We start from the raw sequence: 22,771 nt of genomic DNA on the forward strand, positions 1-22,771 counted from the left end.
CACAGAATGGTCCCCAGGCTCTGGCTTCCCTTGTCTTTTTTACAATTTTATTCTTTTATTTCTTTCCCCTCTTTCCTCTGCAGCCTTGTTTTTTTCTTTCTGCCTCTTCCCTTTTTTCTTCCTCAAGAATCTCATAAAATCTATGGGCTGAAAGGGAGCCTGAAAACTTGCCAATGCAATGACCCATTTGAGGTTTTATTCTTTTTCTACAATGGCCCTGTTAGGTGCTTGTACTTTCCCAGAGGTGAGAGCTCACCATTCACTTCCACCCCACCAAGGAACCAACTGTTGAGCATTTTAAACTGTCACCTGTCCAGGGCATGGCGCAGTGGATAAAGCACCAGCCTCAGATGCTAAGGTCCCAGGTTAAAAACCCTGAGGTCACTAACTTGAGCATTGGCTTACCAGCTTGAGTGCATTGTTGCTAGCTTGAGCATGAGATCATAGACATGATCCCATGGTCACTGGCTTGAGCCCTGTCCCAGTAGAGCCCAAGCTCTACGTGGATCAGGTGTCCCTGATTCGACTTCTCCGTGCAGTGGGACACTCCTGCTTATCAGCAGGGCTGGCAAGCTCTTTGAGACTACTCTTGAGGTGGCTGTGAGGATGCTACTGTTAAATGCCACCGGAGGAAAGACATGACCAACACACAAACTAGTTGCAATAATCACACAGGCAATTTATTACTCACAAATCCTTTTGGCGTGCCTGAGTACAGCTTAAGGAGGCCCCATTGGCGTGCTCCTCTCGGCTGGCTTTGGTCAGAGCTCAGAGTGGCGTGGAGACAGTCCACATCAACCTTGGAGTCTGGGCGACTACTGCAGCATGGGGGGCCCTCAGCTTTAGTACCCTTTCTGGCCAACGCCTTCTAACAGGGGTCAATCTACAGGATTATCACCTCAAACCACCTTTTTGGGAGTTCCTCAAAGGGAACCCCCTTTATGTCAATCTACTGAAATGTTTACATTAAATCACTTTTTAAGATGTTCTCATTATCATTAATTTACAAAGTCAATGTAAATAATACCAAGCTACTTCTTATCTATGTATAACTTCACACACATACTAACTGGGCTCTGCTTGTAAGTCAGAGTCTGTTTATCACATTACAAAGTTATGGCACTAAGCCACTATATTAATTCCTATCCAATTGGCATAACTTTACTTAATTTTAATAATTATTTTTAATATCCTTTTAATTACATTTATATATCTTCCATATTTTTATATTTCTATATATTTAATTACTATAACCTTATATTACTACAACAAGCCCAAGGCCACTGGCTTGAGCAAGGGGTCACTGGCTCTGCTGAAGTCCTCCCTCCCCCGCTGGTCAAGGTACATATAAAAAAGCAAATCAGTGAGCAACTAAGGTGCCAGAACTATGAGTTGATGCTTCTCATCTCTCTCCCTTCCTGTCTTCTGTCCCTGTTTATTCCTCTCACTCTCTCTTTCTCTCTCAAAAATAAATAAATAAATGAATAAATAAACGTGTGTGTAAAGCCGGTATCCATGGCCACCACCACAGCTGCCTGTCCCATGCAGGTTTGCATTTGATTCAAACAGATGGTAATGAAACAACGGAGCCAAGAACTAGTGGGCCATTAGCTTTAATCCTAGCTTGCACCCAGCAGGCAAGTAAAAACACACACTGGGCTCCAAAACCCATTCATTCAGTGCTCACAAAGCTACTGACTTACCTGAGTTTCCTAGTATCAAAGGTTTCTAGCTCACTAGCCTTATTCACCTCTGTTCCCCATCTACTTCTCTTTGCACAAACTCTCCACAGACTGGTTTCTTCTTCAGCACTCCACCATTTTGGCTGCTTCTCCTCTCCTCCACGTGGCCTTTCTCTGCTCTCCTCCCTGCTCTCTGCCCTCCTCCTAGAACGCAATCACTCTTCCCTTTTAAAACCTTTTGGCACGAAAACCCTCCTCCAACACATATTAACATAATCACGCCCATCCCAAGCAATCACTTGGGCAACAGTCTTCCACGTGGGTGATGGTCTTCCACGTGAGCAGTGCCATCTTTAACAAAGTGAGCATAATATATTTTATCTTCCCAACAATCCACCCCTATGCTCACTTTACTACCCACATCTATACCACCGGCATCCCTGTGCAAGGAAATTAGGCACATTACACAAATTATAACAACAGCACAAATCATACAGTTTCAACAATTACAAAGGTACATTTCACCAGTCTCTGAGCACTTTGCCAAAAGCACAAAATGTCCTGGTCTTCTTTCTAGCTATTTGAAAGGCTTCCTAGGGCAAAGGAAGGGCCTCCAGCAAAGCCGCCCCCACCCCCATCAGGATATTTCACATTGTCCAAAATCTGTAAGTCCATCCAACAAAGGAGCCAGTGCCCACTCCGGTCATAGTCCAGGAATCAGTCCAAACACATGGGGCCTCAGCCACCCCCTTCATCCCTGCCATCCTGGCAGGTCTTACACTGTCCCAAAGAAGAGCACATGGCAATGGCAGTGAGCATTTTCATCTCTGCTCCAGAGAGCATGATGGCATCTATCCTATGTCCCAAAATCACAGACGTACCAGGAGCATAGCAGGTGCTCCTTGCTGCTGGGCTCTCATCTTCTGGAGACTGCGGATTGCAACTCCAGCCCAATTCTCCTCATCCTCCAAAGAGGAACTGAAAACACCAGCTCCCACTGCCGGGCTAGAGCCCTGAGCTGCTGCTGCCTTCTGCTCCGCAGACTTTGTAGCCCCAGCCCCGGCCTGCTGCCAACTGCTGACTCTCCACAACGTCCAAGGGCATGCTGCAACTCATGATCCTGTGATTCCTTCTCCAGCGTTTGTTCCATTTCCAGGTGAATCTCACAAACCTGGTTGGCCTCCTCCAGCGTTTCCTCCAGCTCCAGGGTAAGCATCTCCTTCTCCCACGTTTGCTCCAGCTCCTTCCACTGCTTGGTTTGCAGGTCCCAGGCAGCCTCTTCCACAGAGCTCTTGGTTTCCTCACACATGGCTGTAAAAGTCAGCCAGCCTATGGCTCCCAAAAGGACAGCCATGGGGAACCATAACAGCAGCCAGTCCTCTACTCTAGTGGTTCCCAACCCCTGGGCTGCGAACTGGTACTGGTCCGAGGGCCATTTGGTAACAGTTCACAGAGAAAGAATAAATAACTTACATTATTTCCATTTTATTTATATTTAAGTCTGAACGATGTTTTATTTTTTAAAAATGACCAGATTCCCTCTGTTACATCCATCTAAGTCTCACTCTTGACGCTTGTCTCAGTCACATGATACATTTATCTGTCCCACCCTAAAGGCTGGTCCATGAAAATATTTTCTCACATTAAACTGGTCTGTGGTCCAAAAAAGGTTGGGGACTACTGCTCTACTCCACTGCTCAAAGGTGGCGGTGGCTCCATACTGATCTGTATCAAATCCTGCCACAGACTACGCCAAATGTAAAGCCAGTAGCCATGGCCACCATCAGAGCAGCCTGACCAGTGCAGGTTCAGGTTTGATTTGGACAGATGGTAATGAAACAACAGAACCAAGAACTGGTGGGCCATTAGCTTTAATCCTAGCTTGCACCTGGTGGGCAAGAAATACACACAGTGGGAAAACACTTCCCTTTCCATCAGGGCTCTCAAAGCCACTGACTTATCTGAGTTTCCTAGAATCAAAGGTTTCTAGTTCACCAGCCTTATTCACCTCTGTTCCCCATCTCCTTCCTTCTCTCTGCACAAACTGGCTTCTCCTTTAGCACTCTGCTCTCTTGGCTGCCTCTCCTTGCCTCCACATGGCCTTTCTCTGCTCTCCTCTCTAATGCTAATCTCAGGAACCGAGAGAGAGAACAAGCTCCTGGTCTGCCCCCATTTTATAGTGCAGAAATCAAAACCTTTAATCCAATATACAAACAAGGAAGTTTCTGATACAAAGTCACTTATCTAAGGCATAATGGGATTCCTCAGGAGAGTGCACCACCCCACATCAAAAAGGGTGGGAAAGACTTAGTCCTAAAACCAAGCTACAGGCTACAAGGATCCTGCCTGCCCACAACCCCCCCCCCCCCAACACACATTATAATCACGCCCATCCCAAGCAATCACCTGGGCATGGGCTTCCATGTGGGCAGCTCCATCTTTAACAAAGTGAGCATAATATAAATATATTTTATCTGCCCAACAAATGGGTTGAGGAATGTGTGTGTGTGTGGGGGGGGTAAGAAGGCTGGAAAATAGAGAATGCAACATGACAGCAGTGGCCTTGGGACTCAGAGCGATTTATCAGTAGCAGTTAATTCTTTGAGCCACAGAAACCAGATGGCCAGCCTGAGAAGTGGCCTTGACTCCTACAGAAATCTTGACTGCAAAAAGGTGACTTGAAAGGAACCCTTGTCCCGCTCCAGGGTCTCCTAACAAACAGCTCAGTAGGAACAAGAACCCTTGACGATTATCTGAGAAGGTCCATTAATATAAAAGGACAAAGATGCCTGACCAGGCAGTGGCACAGTGGATAGAGCGTCGGACTGGAATGCGAAGGACCCAGGTTTGAAACCCTGAGGTCTTAGGCTTGAACGCGGGCTCATCAGGTTTGAGCAAGGCTCACCAGCTTGAACCCAAGGTCACTGGCTCGAGCAAAAGGTTACTCGGTCTGCTGAAGGCCCGCGGTCAAGGCACATATGAGAAAGCAATCAATGAACAGCTAAGGTGTTGCAACGTGCAACGAAAAACTGATGATTGATGTTTCTCATCTTTCCATTCCTGTCTGTCTGTCCCTGTTTATCCCTCTCTCTGACTCTCTCTCTGTCTCTAAAAAAATAAAAAATAAAAAAATATATATATGGACAAAGGGAGGCACTGGTTCTTTGAGGAAGATGCTTGTTTGTTTGTTTTTTAAATTCATATCAAGTCTCATTAGGAATGCTGGCCATATTTTGACCTAAATGGAAGATGTTTTATAATTCAATCTCTTTTATAAGCTAGTCCCAGCAGATCTTTCCTTTCCAATATAATGCTATTTCTATTGAGTTCTAAGGCAAAATCTTGTCATTGAACACATGTGTTTTATAGTGCAGAAATCAAAACCTTTAATCCAATATACAAACAAGGAAGTTTCTGATACAAAGTCACTTATCTGAGGCATAATGGGATTCCTCAGGAGAGTGCACCACCCCACATCAAAAAGGGTGGGAAAGACTTAGTCATTGAACACATGTGTGCACCTTTCCTTCTTAATCTGGTGCCTGGAATGTCACTCTCCACTCATGACATCAGAATAACAACCACAACTAATGCTAAGACATCTAAAGATCACTTGAGTCAGTAAAGGTTTGGACTCTTACTCCTTGGTGGTGATGCTAATCTTGGTTTTTCCCTCCTGGATCTCAAGGCCATCCACGCATTTTGGTTGGTCAAGGAAAGGGGGTGGCAACTTGATATGACCGCCTCACGTCAGATTTAACATCAGAGCCTCCTCGGTGAAGAGACACTGCACAGGGAAAAGGAGGACCTGCTGTCAGCACAACAGGAAGAGGCAGCATCTGCAGATGAGAAAGAACCATGACTACACGAGCCCTGAGCACACGACGTTAGAGGGCCTTGTCCTGTCGGTGTGTTCCTGGCTGAGAAAAACAAGCCCTCGGTTACGGGGATCTAGGACAGGCCCGGTGTAGAGACTGTAAATTGCCAAATCAGACCTAACAAATCCCTATACCTTGTAAATCTCCAACATAAAGATATTGACCAGAGCAAATCCTGCTGAAAAAGTCAGGAGGCAGCAAGTGGAGCCGTTTTCGTTGTAGTGTGTCAATTAATTGATTACATTTGTGATCATTTGCAGCACACCCACCCACACACATGTGTTCAATGACAAGATTTTGCCTTAGAACTCAATAGAAATAGCATTATATTGGAAAGGAAAGATCTGCTGGGACTAGCTTATAAAAGAGATTGAATTATAAAACATCTTCCATTTAGGTCAAAATATGGCCAGCATTCCTAATGAGACTTGATATGAATTTAAAAAACAAACAAACAAGCAAGCAAACAAACAAACAAAATCCAGTCATCCAAACACCCCATGATGGTTTGAAAAATAAAACCACTTTCTGGGTTAAATTAGCTGGAAAGACTTTGTATCATCCTTTGATTGAAGAAGGAATTTAGGTAATTTGTGTTAATTGTGTATGCTTTGCCTGGACATAGAAATTTAATAATTGTGAGTCAAATAAGTTTGCAAATATGATGTATATGTTTGCTTGCTTATAGTTTGCATTGGGTGTGAGGGACAGGCTGTAAGCAGGCAGGGTCCTTATAGCCTAAGACTAAGCCTTTCCCACCCTTTTGATACTAAGATCTTCTCAACACTAAGCTTTTCCCCACACCCTTGACTGTTGCATGATGGGGGGGTGGTGCACTCTCATGAGGAATCCCATTTATGCCTCAGATGAGTGGCTTTGTATCAGAGACTTCCTTATTTGTATACTGGCTTTAAGGCTTTAATTTCTACACTATAACATAAGGGAGACTTGGGGCTCTCTCTCTGGGTTCCTGAAATTAGCACTGCAGAGGACAAGCAGCCAAGATGGTGCAGTGCTGGAGGAGAAGCCAGTTTATGCAGAGTTTGTGCAGAGGGAAGGAATGGGGAACAGAGGTGATACGACTGGTGAGCTAGAAACCTTTGATTCTAGGAAACTCAGATGAGTCAGTGACTTTGGGAGCCCTGAATGGAAAGGGAAGTGTTTTCCCACTGTGCATATTTCTCGCCCGCCGCGTGTGAACCAGGATTAAAGGTAATGGCTCACCAGTTCTTGGCTCCGTTGTTTCATTACCGTCTGTTCGAATCAAATGCAAACCTGCATGGGCCAGGCGACTGTGATGGTGGCTGTGGCTACTGGCCTTACAATAATTAAGTTTAAGTTTTCATGGAATAAAGAAAATAAAAGTGTTTATATATATATATATATAAAATATATTTTCTTATTAATTGTTCACTGCTTAAATATGTTCACTTGTGTGACAGGAGTTAATTTGGTTAGGGCAAATTAGATGCATTTTTTTTTCTCTTAGCAACAGTCTAGCAAACTGGTCCTTAAATTGAGTCTAAAATGTTTTCGAGGCATCCAACCATTTGCAAGAAAAAGTGTCACACTTGTAAGGATTAGAGGAACGTCATAAGAATTGATAAGTGTTTGAAATGGGGGAAAGAATGGGAATGAAGAATTCCCATTATCAGTGCTTTTAATAAAAGTAGCTTTTATTTAATAAAATTTAATAAAATGCATTCTTATTTTTAAAAGGTAAGAAAATGAAAATTTAGACAGGCTAAAAATGGAAATGGTTACCATATATTGTAGAAACATTTACAATATTGATAGTTGCTAACATTTATTGAACTCTTATCATATTCCAGGCATATACTGTGGAATTTATAAGCATTATTTTATTAATCCTTATAATAGTCCTGTGAGGTGATAATATTATTGTTCCACTTGACAGACAAAGAAACCAAAAAAGCAGAGGGCTAGAAATTTGCTGCGGTCTTACAGCTGGCACCTTGCAGGGTTGAGGTTTATACCTAGTTGACTCCAACACCAGATCTCCTAGTCACGGAACTAAACCTTCTGTCCATACCTCTATCAGTCTGAGCAAAGGATACTATATTTCACGTATTGCTAACTTTGCTAATTATGGAGTCTGTCTAGACCAGAGGTCTCAAACTCAACTCAGCATGTGGGCCGCAGAGCAAGATCACAGCTGTTTGGCGGGCCGCACTAGGTCTACAAAAGGCAACTGTTACGCAACACTTTTCTCACTGCAGTTGAAAACAAAAAAAAAAATCAGTACAACAAGCATAATCATACATGCAGTTTACTCAGTGTCACAAAATGACCAGAAACTGTAGTTCGCATCACAACTGCTGTTAACTAAGCTAATATCTAGCTAGGATGCTAGAGAAATGAAAAATACAAGTAGGCCCCTAGGCTTACTTAATTTTATCCAAAATATTTTGAACTTCGTGGATTAGTCTGTGGGCCACACAAAATTGTTCGGCGGGCCGCATGCGGCCCGCGGGCCGCGAGTTTGAGACCCCTGGTCTAGACAAAAAGGTTTTTCTTGCTGTCTCCCTTATTTTTCAAAATAACATTTTCTCTTTTATTATAAACATTTCGCATGATTAAAAGTAAAGGAGGTATAGCCACGTAGGAAGCATCTTCAACAGTATACTTAAAATTAAGGTATTAAAATTAAACTTGCTTATATATCACCACTTTTACTTTTGAGCTTATACTCAACAGAAATCAGCACTACGTCCATCAGAAAACCAGCAAGTTTTTTGGTATACACAAGCACAAAAATGGTGGTAGTGTCTTTATTTGTAATAGCTCCTCATCAGCCTGACCAGGCGGTGGCTCAGGGGATACAGCATCAAACTGGGATACGGATGACTTAGGTTCGAAACCCCAAGGTCGTTGGCTTGAGCGTGGGATCATAGACATGATCCCATGGTTGCTGGCTTGAGCCCAAAGGTCACTGGCTTGAAGCCCAAGGTCTCTTGCTTGAGCCCATGATCACTGGCTTGAGCAAGGGGTCATTCGCTCTGCTGTAGCCCCCCAGTCAAGGCACATATGAGAAAGCAATCAATGAACAACTAAGGAGACTAAGGAGCCACAATGAAGAATTGATGCTTTTCATCTCTCTCCTTCCTAACTGTCTGTCCCTATCTGTCCCTCTCTTTGTCTCTGTCAAAAAAAAAAAAAAAAAAAAAGAAAGTAAGAAATAACCCTGAAATCCACCAAAAGTAGAATGGGGGGAAGCTCCTGTGTTATGTTCTATACTATGGAAATTCATACCACATGACAAACTACAACTGCACACAATGGCACAGATGGCATGGTGCCAAGTGAGATGCAGACAGAAACACAGGTAATGCATTATTTCATTTATTTGAAGTTCAGTTATGGGCAGAACTAATTTTTTTTTCTCATTTTTTCGAAGCTGGAAACAGGGAGGCAGTCAGACAGACTCCCGCATGCGCCCGACTGGGATCCACCCGGCATGCCCACCAGGAGGCGATGCTCTGCCCATCTGGGGCGTTGCTCTGTTGCATCCAGAGCCATTCTAGCACCTGAGGCAGAGGCCACAGAGCCATCCTTGCTCCAATGGAGCCTTGGCTGCGGGAGGGGAAGAGAGAGACAGAGAGGAAGGAGAGGGGGAGGGGTGGAGAAGCAGATGGGCGCTTCTCCTGTGTGCCCTGTCTGGGAATCGAACCCGGGACTCCTGGACGCCAGGCCTACGCTCTACCGCTGAGCCAACCGGCCAGGGCGGGCAGAACTAATTTTTGATGAAAGATATCAGAGTATTGATGGAAGGCACTGACGAGGACTGAGGGGTGCTCAAAGGAGCCTTCTGAGGTGCTGGAAATGAGTTCTGTCTCAGTGTGGGTGGCAGTGATACGGGCATGCACACACAGAAATTCAACAAGCTGTATGCTTAAGGTCTGTGCACTTCGCTGGATTTGTTATACCTCAATTTTAAAAAATATTTATCTTTCTTATTGATTGATTTTATTTTTTTCTATATTTTTAAAATATTTTATTTATTCATTTTAGAGAGAGAGAGAAAGGTAGTGGGGAGAAGGAGTGGGAAGCATAGTTGCTTCTCATATGTGCCTTGACTGGGCAAGCCCAGGGTCTTGACCCAGCAACCTTAGCGATCCAGGTTGACACTTTATCCACTGCACCACCACAGGCTAGGTCAAGGGCTATTTCTAAATGTTATCTGTCTGTGAGTCTGTTTCTGTTCTGGCTTGTTCATTTAATCTTCTTCTTATTAATTTTTTAAAGATTCTACATATAAGTATCAATAAAATCATCTGGCATTTGTCTTTCTCTGTTAAACTTATTTCACTCAGCACAATACTCTGAGCTCCATCCATGTTGTTGCAGATGGCAAGATTTCATTTCTTTTTATGGCTAAGTCACATTCCATTGTGTATATCTTCCTTATCCCTCCATCTATTGAAGAACATTCAGGTTGCTTCCCTGTCTTGGCTGTTGTAAGTAGTGCTTCAATAAACATATGGATGTATATGTCTTTTCAATGTAGTGTTTTGGGTTTCTTCAGATAGATACCTAGAAGTGAAATTGCTGAGTCTTTCTTTGTCTCTTTTTATAGCCTTCGTTTTAAAGTCTACTTGTCTGGGATAAGTATTGCTAACCAGCTGGGTTTGTTTGTTTGTTTCCATTTTCATGAAATTCTTTTTTCATCCCTTTTCTTTTAGTGGCTGTGTGTCTTTTGATCTGAATTGAGTCTCTTCTAGGCAGCATAGTAAGGGTCTTGTTTTGTTATTCATTCAGCCACCAAATGTCCTTTGTTGTTGTTGTTTTGCTTTTGTTTGTTTTTTTAGAAGAATGTATTACACTATATTGGGGCACTGATTAGGGACCTTATGTGTGATAGCATCTAGCACAGCATTTTTTTTTTTTTTTTAAGTTTTCATTTCTCTGCTGGTTGGATAGAGTATTTCATTGCTGTTTTTTTTTTATAATAAATTTTTATTAATGGTAATGGGATGACATTAATAAATCAGGGTACATATATTCAAAGAAAACATGTCTAGGTTATTTTGTCATTAAATTATGTTGCAAACCCCTCGCCCAAAGTCAGATTATCCTCCGTCACCCTCTATCTAGTTCTCTGTGCCCCTCCCCCTCCCCCTAACTCTTTCCCTCCCTCCCTCCCATGTCCTCCCTCCCCCCCACCCTTGGTAACCACCACACTCTTGTCCATGTCTCTTAGTCTCATTTTTATGTTCCACCAATGTATGGAATCATGTAGTTCTTGTTTTTTTCTGATTTACTTATTTCACTTCTTATAATGTTATCAAGATCCCACCATTTTGCTGTAAATGATCTGATGTCATCATTTCTTATGGCTGAGTAGTATTCCATAGTGTATATGTGCCACATCTTCTTTATCCAGTCTTCTATTGAAGGGCTTTTTGGTTGTTTCCATGTCTTGGCCACTGTGAACAGTAGCACAGCATTTTTAAAAAAAGATTTTATGCATTGATTTTACAGAAAGAAGAGGGGAGGGGAAGCGAGAAGCATCAACTCACAGTTGGTTCACTTTGGTTGTTAATTGCTTGCTTGTCATAAGTGCTTTGACCCGGGAATTCCAGGGTTTTGAACCAGCAATGTCAGCATCCCAGGTCAAAGCGTTATCTACTGCACCACCACAGGCCAGGTATGATTGGAGCATTTAATTGCTTTAAAGTAATTGTTGATAAATATGTGTTTATTGCCATTTTATTAGTCATGTTTTTTATCTTTAATTTTTTCCTTCTTATTCTTAAAGAACATTGCATGTAATACTGGTTTGGCAGTGATGAACCCTTTACCTTTTTCTTGTCTGGGAAGCTCTTTAACTGTATTTCAATTCTAAATGATAGCTTTGCTGGGTAGAGTAATTTTAGTTGTAGGTCCTTGCTTTTCATCACTTTGACTATTTTTTGCCAATCCCTCTAGCCTGCAAAGTTACTGTTAAGATATTAGCTGACAGTCTTATAAGAGCTCCCTTGCAAGTAACTAACTGCTTTTTTTATTACTGCTTTTAAGATTGTCTCTTTGTCTTTAACCTTTTACATCTTTTTTTTTGTATTTTTCTGAAGCTGGAAACCGGGAGAGACAGTCAGACAGACTCCCACATGCACCCGACAGGGATCCACCCGGTGCGCCCACCAGGGGCGATGCTCTGCCCCTCCGGGGCGTCGCTCTGCCCTGACCAGAGCCACTCTAGCGCCTGGGGCAGAGGCCAAGGAGCCATCCCCCCAGCGCCCGGGCCATCTTTGCTCCAATGGAGCCTCGGCTGCGGGAGGGGAAGAGAGAGACAGAGAGGAAGGAGGGGGGGTGGAGAAGCAAATGGGCGCTTCTCCTATGTGCCCTGGACAGGAATCGAACCCAGGTCCCCCACACGCCAGGCCGACGCTCTACCGCTGAGCCAACCGGCCAAGGCAACCTTTTACATTTTAATTATCATGTGACTAGGTGTGAGCCTCTTTGAAGTCATCTTCTTTGAACCCTTTTGAGCTTCCTAGATTTGTATGTCTATTTCCTTTACCAGGTTAGGAAAGTTTTCTGTTATTATTTTTTCAAATAGGTTTTCAATTTCTTGCTCTCTTTCTTCCAACACCCCCATGATGTGAATATTAGTGCCCTTGAAGTTGTCCTAGAGGCTCCTTATACTATTCTTTCTTTCTTTCTTTCTTTCTTTCTTTCTTTCTTTCTTTCTTTCTTTCTTTCTTTCTTTCTTTTTCTTTCTTTCTTTCTTTTTTTGCTGTTCTGATTGGTGGTTTTTTGCTTCCTTAGCTTCCAAATTGTTTGATTCTCTGCTTCATCTACTCTACTGTTGATTTCCTGTAATATCTTCTTTATTTCAGTGATTGTATTCTTAATTTCTGACTGGTTCTTTTTTTTTTTTTTTTCATTTTTTCTGAAGCTGGAAACGGGGAGAGACAGTCAGACAGACTCCCGCATGCGCCCGACCGGGATCCACCCGGCACGCCCACCAGGGGCGACGCTCTGCCCACCAGGGGGCGATAATCTGCCCATCCTGGGCGTCACCAAGTTGCGACCAGAGCCACTCTAGCGCCTGGGGCAGAGGCCACAGAGCCATCCCCAGCGCCCGGGCCATCTTTGCTCCAATGGAGCCTTGGCTGCGGGAGGGGAAGAGAGAGACAGAGAGGAAAGCGCGGCGGAGGGGTGGAGAAGCAAATGGGCGCTTCTCCCGTGTGCCCTGGCCGGGAATCGAACCCGGGTCCTCTGCACGCTAGGTGACTGGTTCTTTTTTATGTTCTCTATCTCCATTTTTACATTTTCTCTCTCTTTTTTGAAGTTCTCATTAAGTTCCTCTACTATTACCCTGAGTTCATCCTTTATAACCAGTGTTTTCCTTTCCTTTTGGTAGTTTCATTTTTTTTAATTTAAAAAATTTTTGCTGGTTCGAAACCCTGGGCTTGCCTAGTCAAGGCACATATGGGAGTTGATGCTTCCAGCTCCTCCCCCCTTCTCCCTCTCTCTGTTTCTCTCTCCTCTCTGTCTCTCTCTCCTCTCTAAAAATGAATAAATAAAATAAAAATAAATTTTAAAAAAAACCTGTGCATTTGCCCACACACAAAAAAATTTTAATTTTTTCCAATTACAGTTTACATGTAGTATTCTTTTATATTATTTTTAGGTGTACCATATAGTGGTTAGGCAATCATATACTTTACATAAAGTGTTCCCCTTATAGTTTCAGTACCTAACTGGAATAACCATACATAGTCACTACAATATTATTATTATTATTATTATTATTAATTTTGTAGTGAGAGAGAAAGAGACAGACAGACAGGAACAGAGAGATAGGAAGGGAGAGAGATGAGAAGCATCAACTCATAGTTGTGGCACCTTAGTTGTTCATTGATTGCTTTCTCATATGTGCCTGACTGAGGGACTCTAGATGAGCCAGTGATCCCTTGCTCAAGCCAACAACCTTTGGACTCAAGCCAGCCACCATGGGGGCATGTCTATGATCCCACACTCAAGCTGGAGACCCCATGCTCAACCTGGTGAGCCTGTACTTGTTGGGGACCAAAAAGGGTTTTTGCAGTTTAGATTTTGGGGGACAGAGGTGCAGGGAATTGGCTGTAAGCTGACAGTCTGCCCAACCCCCTACCTCACTTGTTCTGTGAAACTGTGGTGCTGGATTGTTTACACTACCCCCCATGTCCCCCGGAAAGACTGAAGGCAAGTTTCTTCTATCCTTTGTGTGAAGTTAAGATGGTAAAATTTTTGGGTTGCCTTGGAGATATGATCAGAGATCTCACTGATTTGCTAATGGTCCACTTTGCCCTACAAATAAAAGAGGAAGAAGTTTTTGAGCACACTCTGTTCTTGCTAGCAGCTTTGCAGAGCCCTCCTGAACCCATCCTTTTTATTTCTTTTAGCACATTTTCTTAATTTTGTACTGTTCTCACTCAGGACCTGGAATTACTAGCTGTGCTGGTTCACAGCACATGCTCAAGCCAGTTACCTTGGGGTTTCAAACTTGGGTCCTCAGCATCCCAGGCTGATGCTCTATCCACTGTGCCACCACCTGGTCAGGCCCTACAATATTGTTAACTATACTTCCTGTGCTGTACTTTACATCCCCGTGACAGTTTTGTAACAACCAATATGTACCTCTCTATCCCTCCACTTTTTTCACCCAGTCCCCCAACCCCACCCCCGGCAACCGTCTGTTCTCTGTATCTAAACATCTGTTGTTGTTCATTATAGCCAGTGTTTTGGTCTCTGCATCTGGTAGATTGCTAGACTCCATTTTGTTTAGTTGTTTTTCTGGAGTTTTGGTCTGTTCTTTCATTTGGGACATGTTTCTTTGTCTCCTCACTTTGGTTGCCTCCCTGTGTTTATGTCTATGTATTAGGTAGAGCTGCTATGTTTCCCAGACTTTAGTAGAGTGGCTTATATAGTAGGTGTCCTGTAGGGCTTGGTGACACAGCCTTCCTAATCACACAGGGGGCATACCTGAAGCACCCCTGTGTGGGCTGTGTGCACCCTCCTGTTGTAGTTGTGCTTGATTGCTGTTGGCACATCAATGGGAGGGATTTTCCCCAGGCTGATCAGCTGCAAGGATTGGCTGCAACCACAGTGGAGGATGTACTTGTACAGGCCAATTTGCAGAGTAGGACTCAGCTCAGTGGGGTTTAGGTACCAACCAAATTCACCTCTTGAGTGTGTCACCTCTTGCAGGCCTGCAAGTCGGATGTGAAGAGGCCTCAGAGAATCACCAGGGCAGGGCCAACAGTGAGAGCCAGGTTGAAGGAAACTCAGATATGGCACCTTCCTGCAGAATCTTTTGGGATATGGCTCAGCATCAGCACTGGTTTCACAGCCAAAAGTTGTGGGGACTTGTCTGCCTGGCACTGGAACCTGGGCTAGAAGGGGTCCTGTAGTGGGGCTGGGACCCCTTACTCCTCCGGAGGAACCTCCGCAGCTGAGATAGTCCTCCTGATTTTTAACCTCCATAGGTGGGTATGGGGCCAGCCCTCCCACACCTCCACCCCTCCTACACTCTTGATGGGGCTTTTTATATCCTTAGTTATAGGACTTCTGTTCAGGTGGATTTCAGGCAGTTCTGAATGATGGTTATTTGTAGTTTAATTGTCATTTTGATGTGATTGTGGGAAGTTCTGAGAATCATGTTTGCTGCCATCTTTTATATTATTTTTAGTGGGTGAGAGAGAGAGAGGGAGAGAGAGAGGGACAGACAGGAACAGACAAACAGAAAGGGAGAGAGATGAGAAGCATTGTAGCACTTTAGTTGTTCATTGATTGCTTCTCATATATGCCTTGACCGGGGGCTCCAGCTGAGGCAGTGACCCCTTGTTCAAGCCAGTGGCATTGGGCTCAAGCCAGCAACCATGAAGTCATGTCTATGATGACATGCTCAAACCAGCAACTTCGCACTCAAGCTGGTGAGCCAGTGCTCAATCCGGCTACCTCAGGGTTTTGAACCTGGGTCCTCAGCATCCCAGGTCAATGTTCTATCTACTGCACTAAAAAGATGTTCTATCATCTTAACTAAAAATCTCTACCTCAATTTTTAAAACTGCAGAGATAACCCTTGAAAATAAAGCAAAAGATAAATATCTACTTATTATAGAACTGTACTATTCTATACAGTAGTCCCTAGCCACATGTGAATATTTGATTTTAAGTTTTAATTAAGTAAAATGAAGTAAAATAAAAAATTCAGTTCCTGCCTGATCAGGTGGTGGCACAGTGGATAGAGCTTCAGACTGGGACACAAAGGACCCAGGTTTGAAACCATGAGGTCACGGGCTTGAGCACAGGCTCATCTGGTTTGAGCAAAGCTCACCAACTTGAACCCAAGGTCACTGGCTTGAGCAAGGGGTCACTTGCTCTGCTGTAGCCTCCCAATGAAGGCACATATGAGAAAGCAATCAATGAACAACTAAGGTGCTGCAACAAAAAATTGATGCTTCTGATCTCTCTCTTTCTATCTGTTTGTCCTTATCTACCCCTTTCTCTGTCTCTGTCTCTCTCTCTCTGTCTCTAAAACACACACACACACACAAAAAGAAAGAAAGAAAAATTCAGTTCCTGAATCACACCAGAACGTTTCAAGTGTTCAATCATCACAGTTTACAGGTGGCTGCTGAATATGGAACTGCAGCGGCATAGAACATTTTCATCATCACAGACGGTAGCGCTGTCATGGAACACTGAAAAACACGGAAGTGTATAGAAAAACAGCCTATTAGTTATAACATGCCGATTCAATGAAAAACATAGTTAATATTTTATGTTATTCCCTGTCTCTCTAAAAGAATTTTTTTTTTTACTAAATCATGTGTAATGTATGAATGCATTCTTGTCCTAAAGTGATGAAATATTGATACACTGAAACTCCCTCTGGCCACCGCCTGCAACCCCAGAGCTCTCCTTGCTGGTCACCACTCTCACCATGGCCACATGTATATTTTCAGATCACTTTGTGCATGCAATTATACACACACATGTGTTCATATGGAAATAGACAACAATTTAATTAACACCCTCTCAGCTCAAGGCTATCTTCTATCTGGTTCAGTTCAGTCTCCCCAAGGGCATGCGGAGGGTGTTACCTCACCATCAACATTCCACCAGGAGTCTAGGGTTCTACTCCTCATCTCAAGCTACTGTGGTCCTGGGATATTGTAAGAGCAAAAATGTCACATGGGCAAGTCAGGGGGCAGGGGGCGGGGGCCGGGGGAACCAAGCACAGTCTCAGTGCAGAGCTGACAAGGGCTACTTCTATTGGGTGTTCTCTGAGCAAGGCGTTGGTTGTAAATGAAGAGGAATCTTTATTCCATACTGACTGTAGGGAGCGCGAGCTCGTGCTCCAGGACCAACCTGATGGCAACCAGGCCCAGGTGAAGTCGAAAGGTCTGCAAACATGACCCAGCTCACACAAGTGCCTCTCACCTTGGTCTATTGCTGCTTGGATGCCACACTTGGAGCAGGGACTCCTTTGTGAGGCTTCCTAGAATCCTCCTAGCACCGATATGATGATTTTCTCTGAGGAACACTACAGAACACATGGTACAGGCTCCTTCTGACTCCGACCAATACACTTTTCAGTGTTTGCCTTTTGAGTTCAGTTCTTAATTCATTAATTTTTTAAGTTTTATTTTAAACTGTGCCTTTATAGTTATTACTGTCCTCCTAAGTACTACTTTATAGCAACCCTCAAGTTTGGGCACAAAGTGTTTGCATTGTCATTTAGGTTTTTGGGGTTTTTTTTTGTATTTTTCTGAAGTTGGAAACAAGAGGCAGTCAGACAGATTCCCGCATGCGCCCAACCGAGATCCACCCGGCACACCCACCAGGGGGCGATGCTCTGCCCATCTGGGGCGTCACTCTGTTGCAACTAGAGCCATTCTAGCGCCTGAGGCAGAGGCCATGGAGCCATCCGCAGCACTCGGGCCAACTTTGCTCCAGTGAAGCCTTGGCTGCAGGAGGGGAAGAGAGAGACAGAGAGGAAGGAGAGGGGGAGGGGTGGAGAAACAGATGGGTGCTTCTCCTGAGTGCCCTGGCTGGGAATCGAACCTGAGACTCCCGCACGCCAGGCCGACACTCTACCACTGAGCCAACCAGCCAGGGCTGTCATTTAGTTTTAAATATTTTATTTCCATGGGATGTCTTCTTTGGCTCATTAATTATTTTGACATGTACTTTTAAATTTCCAAATGTATTTGGGGTTTTTTTCCTGCAACTTCTGTGGGGTTTTTGTTTGTTTGTTTGTTTTGTTTTGTTTCTTTTTTTATAGAGACAGAGAGAGAGAGAGTCAGAGAGAGGGATAGACAGGGACAGAAAGACAGGAACAAAGAGATGAGAAGCATCAATCATTAGTTTTTCGTTGCGCATTGCGACACTTTAGTTGTTCATTGATTGCTTTCTCATATGTGCCTTGACCGTGGGCCTTCAGCAGACCGAGCAACCCCTTGCTCAAGCCAGAGACTTTAGGTCCAAGCTGGTGAGCTTTTACTCAAACCAGATGAGCCTGCGCTCAAGCTGGTGACCTCGGGGTCTTGAACCTGGGTCCTCCGCATCCCAGTCCGACGCTCTATCCACTGTGCCACTGCCTGGTCAGGCTCTGTGGGTCTTTTTAATACTAATTTCATTGCATTTTTGTCCAAGAATATGGACTATATGATGTTGATTATTTGGTAATTATTAAAATTTGTTCTGAGGAATAGTATGGAGTTAATTTTTTTAAATGTTAGATATGTTTGAAAAGAGTGTTTATTATTGATTGTTGGGTTTATGATTATGTATTCATAATATCAAGGTTGTTAATTTTATTGTTTATCTCTTCTATTTTCTCATCATTTTTTTGTCTGCTTGCTTATTAGTTTCTGAGAAAGGTATGGTAAAAATCTATTGTTGCAGATTTATCAGTTTTTTTTTTTTTTTTTTTTTTCCTGAAACTGGAAACGGGAGAGACAGTCAGACAGACTCCAGCATGCGCCCGACCGGGATCCACCCGGCACACCCACCAGGGGCAGCGCTCTGCCCACCAGGGGGCGATGCTCTGCCGCGACCAGAGCCACTCTAGCGCCCGGGGCAGAGGCCAAGGAGCCATCCCCAGTGCCCGGCCACCCTTGCTCCAATGGAGCCCCGGCTGCGGGAGGGGAAGAGAGAGACAGAGAGGAAGGAGGGGGGGGGGTGCCCTGGCCGGGAATCGAACCCGGGTCCCCCGCACGCCAGGCCGACGCTCTACCGTTGAGCCAACCGGCCAGGGCCAGATTTATCAGTTTTTCCTTGTAATTTTGATTATTTTGCACTGCATATTTTTGGTCTAGTCATTAATTTATAATTTTTATTTTTACTAATTTTTAAAATTTCTACTTTCTTTGGGTTTATTTATATTTTTCTTTCTTCTAGGTCCTTGAGTAAAAAAATTAATTTTTAAGCCTTTATTTCCTTTTTTTTTTTTTGAGAGAGACAGAGAGAGAGAAAAAGAGGAAAGGAGGTGGGGGAAGAGCGTTGCTTCACTTTTAGTTATTCATTGATTGCTTTTCATATGTCTAGGTGAGGGGACAGGGGAGCCCACGGTGGAGGGCTCAACTCAAACCAGTGACCCCTTGCTCAAGCCAGTGACTTTGGACTCAAGCCAGCGACCTTTGGGCTTCAAACCAGCAACCTCGGGATCATATCAATGATTCCGTGCTCAAGTCAGTAAGCACATCAAGCCTACACTCAAGCCGGCAATCTCAGGGTTTTGAACCAGGGTCCTCAGCATCCTTGCTATCACTCAATCTACTGTGCCACTGCCAGTGAAGCAAAACCTTTATTGCTTTTGAGTTAATTCATTGAAGACTATAGATCCTCTGCATATTGTGTTAGATAAATCTTACAAGTTTTACTATGTACTGTGTTTGTTTTTTAAAAATATTTATATTCCTCCATGGCAGGGTGAATCAGTAGATAAAGCATCATCCCAGTGCACTGAAATCACAGGTTTGACCCCCAGTGGGATACATTTGCAAAGCAATCAATGAATATATAACTAAATGGAACAACTAAATGGAACAACAAGTTCATGATTCTCTCCCTTCCTCTCTGTCTCTCAAATCAATGGAAAATTTTAAAACAAAACCAAAAACAAAAAATGTTTATGTTTCATTATGGGATGATGAAACACTCATGGAACTGAATAATGGCCATGGTTGCATAATAGTTTGTCCTTACACCACTGAACTCTATAATCCAAGTGGTTTAAGTGTCATATTAGGTATATTTTACTGCAGTAAAAAAGGTTTGTCATTCCAGTTTGAATTTCCTCTTTTTTTTTTTTTATTTTTGTTTTTTGTTTTGTTTTTTTTTTTCCTTCTGAAGCTGGAAACGGGGAGAGACAGTCAGACAGACTCCCGCATGCGCCCGACCGGGATCCACCCGGCACGCCCACCAGGGGCGACGCTCTGCCCACCAGGGGGCGATGCTCTGCCCCTCCAGGGCGTCGCTATGCGGGTGACCAGAGCCACTCTAGCACCTGGAGCAGAGGCCAAGGAGCCACCCCAGCGCCCGGGCCATCTTTGCTCCAATGGAGCCTTGGCTGCGGGAGGGGAAGAGAGAGACAGAGAGGAAGGAGGGGGTGGGGGGTGGAGAAGCAAATGGGCGCTTCTCCTGTGTGCCCTGGCCGGGAATCGAACCCGGGTCCCCCGCACACCAGGCCGACGCTCTACCGCTGAGCCAACCGGCCAGGGCCTGAATTTCCTCTTTAACTCAAGAGTTTTCTTAAATGTATTTTAAACATCTCAAGTGGACAGTTTGGTGGTGGTGGTTGCTGTTGTTTCATTTAGCTATTTTTTTTTTTAATCTTAGCTTTACTATATGTGGTTTGTGAAGGTGTTACAGTATGTTTTTTGTTATTTTTTGTTTGTTTTATTAATTTATTTTATGACCTAGGGGAAAACATCATATATGCTTGAAAAAAATATGCCCTTTCTAATTATTGGGTGAAATAGTTTAGGTTGCATTTTATTAATACATCAAGCTATTTAATTGTTATCAAACCACCCATATCCCTTCATTTTCTATTTATCTGATTTGGGTTTGTTTTTTTGTTGTTGTTTTTTTTAGTGAGAGAGGGAGAGAGAGACAGAAGGATAGACAGGGACAAACATACATGAAGAGATGAGAAGCATCAACTCACAGTTGCAGCACCTTATTTGTTCATTGATTACTTCTCATACGTGCCTTGATGGGGTTGGGGGGGCTCCAGCCAAGCCAGTGACCTCTTGCTCAAGCCAGTGACACTGACATTGGGCTCAAACTAGTGACCTTGGGCTTCAAACCAGCAACCATGGGATCATGTCTATAACCCCACGCTCAAGCCAGTGAGCCCAAGCTCAAGCTGACGACCTTGGGGTTTTGAACCTGAGACCTCAGCATCCCAGTTCGACATTCTATCCACTGCACCATCACCTGCCAGGTGAAAAGAATAAAATCTTGCCCTTTGTGACATGAATAGATCTAGCAGATAAATGAACTAGTCATACAGAGAAAGACAGATTCCATATGATTTCATTTACATGTGGAATCTAAAGAACAAAATAAATGAACAAACAAAACAGAAACAGACTTATAGAAAGAAACTGATGGTTGTCAGATGGTAGCGGGCTTGGGAGACTGGGTGGAAAAGATGAAAAGATTAGGAAGCACAAATTGGTCATTACAAAGTAGTCACAGGGATGTAAAAGTACAGCATAGGGATATAGTCAATACAATTGTATTAACTATGTATAGCACTAGGTGGATACTTGAAATATCGGGGAGAAGACATCATTAATTATATAAATGTCTAACCACTACACTGCACACTTGGAATTGCCATAAAATACTATTGAATGTCAACTATAATTAAGAAAATAATAACAAATGTAGTTCATAGTTCATAGAAATTTCCTGCATAAAAAAACCTTCTACTTATTGTATTTTTCTTCTCAAGGTTTGCATGTTACACATTTGATGCCCATCTTCTGGCTTTTTTATTCATAAAACAAAGAATATATCTGAACCAGTTCTTCTTTTTCTTTGGCTATAGGATGTGCTCTAGGTATCATTAGGTTGAATTTTGCCCACAAAAAATATTGTTTGTAGCCCAGGAAAATATAAAATATAAAGCAATCAAAATCAGATCAGGACAAGAGCCCCATGGGTCTGTCAGTATGTAGGCATGGGAGCAAATGTTTGCTGGAAAATGACAGGGAATGAGGTTGCTCACAGTTGTCTTGGATTTGCCACTCAGCTGACACCACAAGTCCACTTACCAAGTGTCCACCGTTGCCCATAGCTAAACCTCTACTTTGCCTTGGCCACACTTAGGCAAGTTTGTCACTCTCCCACAGGCCCCTAAACTCTGCTCACCCCCAAGCCTGAGCCACACAGAAAAGTGGGACATGTGCCCCTTATCTGCCTCTCCTGGGAAATAGCCTTACTGTCAGACCTCACTGGTATTTCCCCTTGCTTTTTCTTTTCTTTTTTTTAGGTGAGAGGAGGTGTGATAGTGAGGCAGACTCCCACATGTGCCCTGACCGGGACCCACTTGGCAACCCCATCTGGGGCCAATTGCCCAGTACTGAGCTATTTTCAGGGCCTGAGGCTGATGTGCTCCAACAGATCTATCCTCAGTGGCTGGGGCCATATTCGAGCCAATCGAGCCACTGGCTATAGGAGGGGAAGAGGGAGAGAAGGAGATGGGGTGAGATCAGATGGTTGTTTCTCCTGTGTGCCCTGACCAGGAATCGAAGCCAAAACGTCCTTATGCTGGGCAGACGCTCTAGCCACTGAGCCACTGCAGGGCCTCCCTTGCTCTTTAAGCTTCCTTTCCACGGAGACTGCTTCTGTTTGTTCTTGTCTCCTTGGCCTTGAGAAGGAAGAGACTGAAGACACTTGCAGATACTGGGGTGGGCATGTGCTCCCTAGTGCTATAGTCTTTCTTTCTGATGGAAGTTCTTCTTCCTGAGTCTAGATTTGTGGTTGACAAGTTATAGACGTTGTTATTGGGGAACAAAAACTTGCATAACATCAGAAACCTGGAAGGGGACCCCAGCAGCAAGAGGAGTGCCCAACACCTTCCTTTCCTAGGGCTTAGACTGCATGTGGAACATAGTTGATACTGAATAGGTGTTATGGCTGGAAGGATAGATAAATGGATGGACGGACCGACAGACAAAC

Source organism: Saccopteryx bilineata, chromosome 4, assembly GCF_036850765.1.
Source record: "Saccopteryx bilineata isolate mSacBil1 chromosome 4, mSacBil1_pri_phased_curated, whole genome shotgun sequence".
Classification (NCBI taxonomy): Eukaryota; Metazoa; Chordata; class Mammalia; order Chiroptera; family Emballonuridae; genus Saccopteryx; species Saccopteryx bilineata.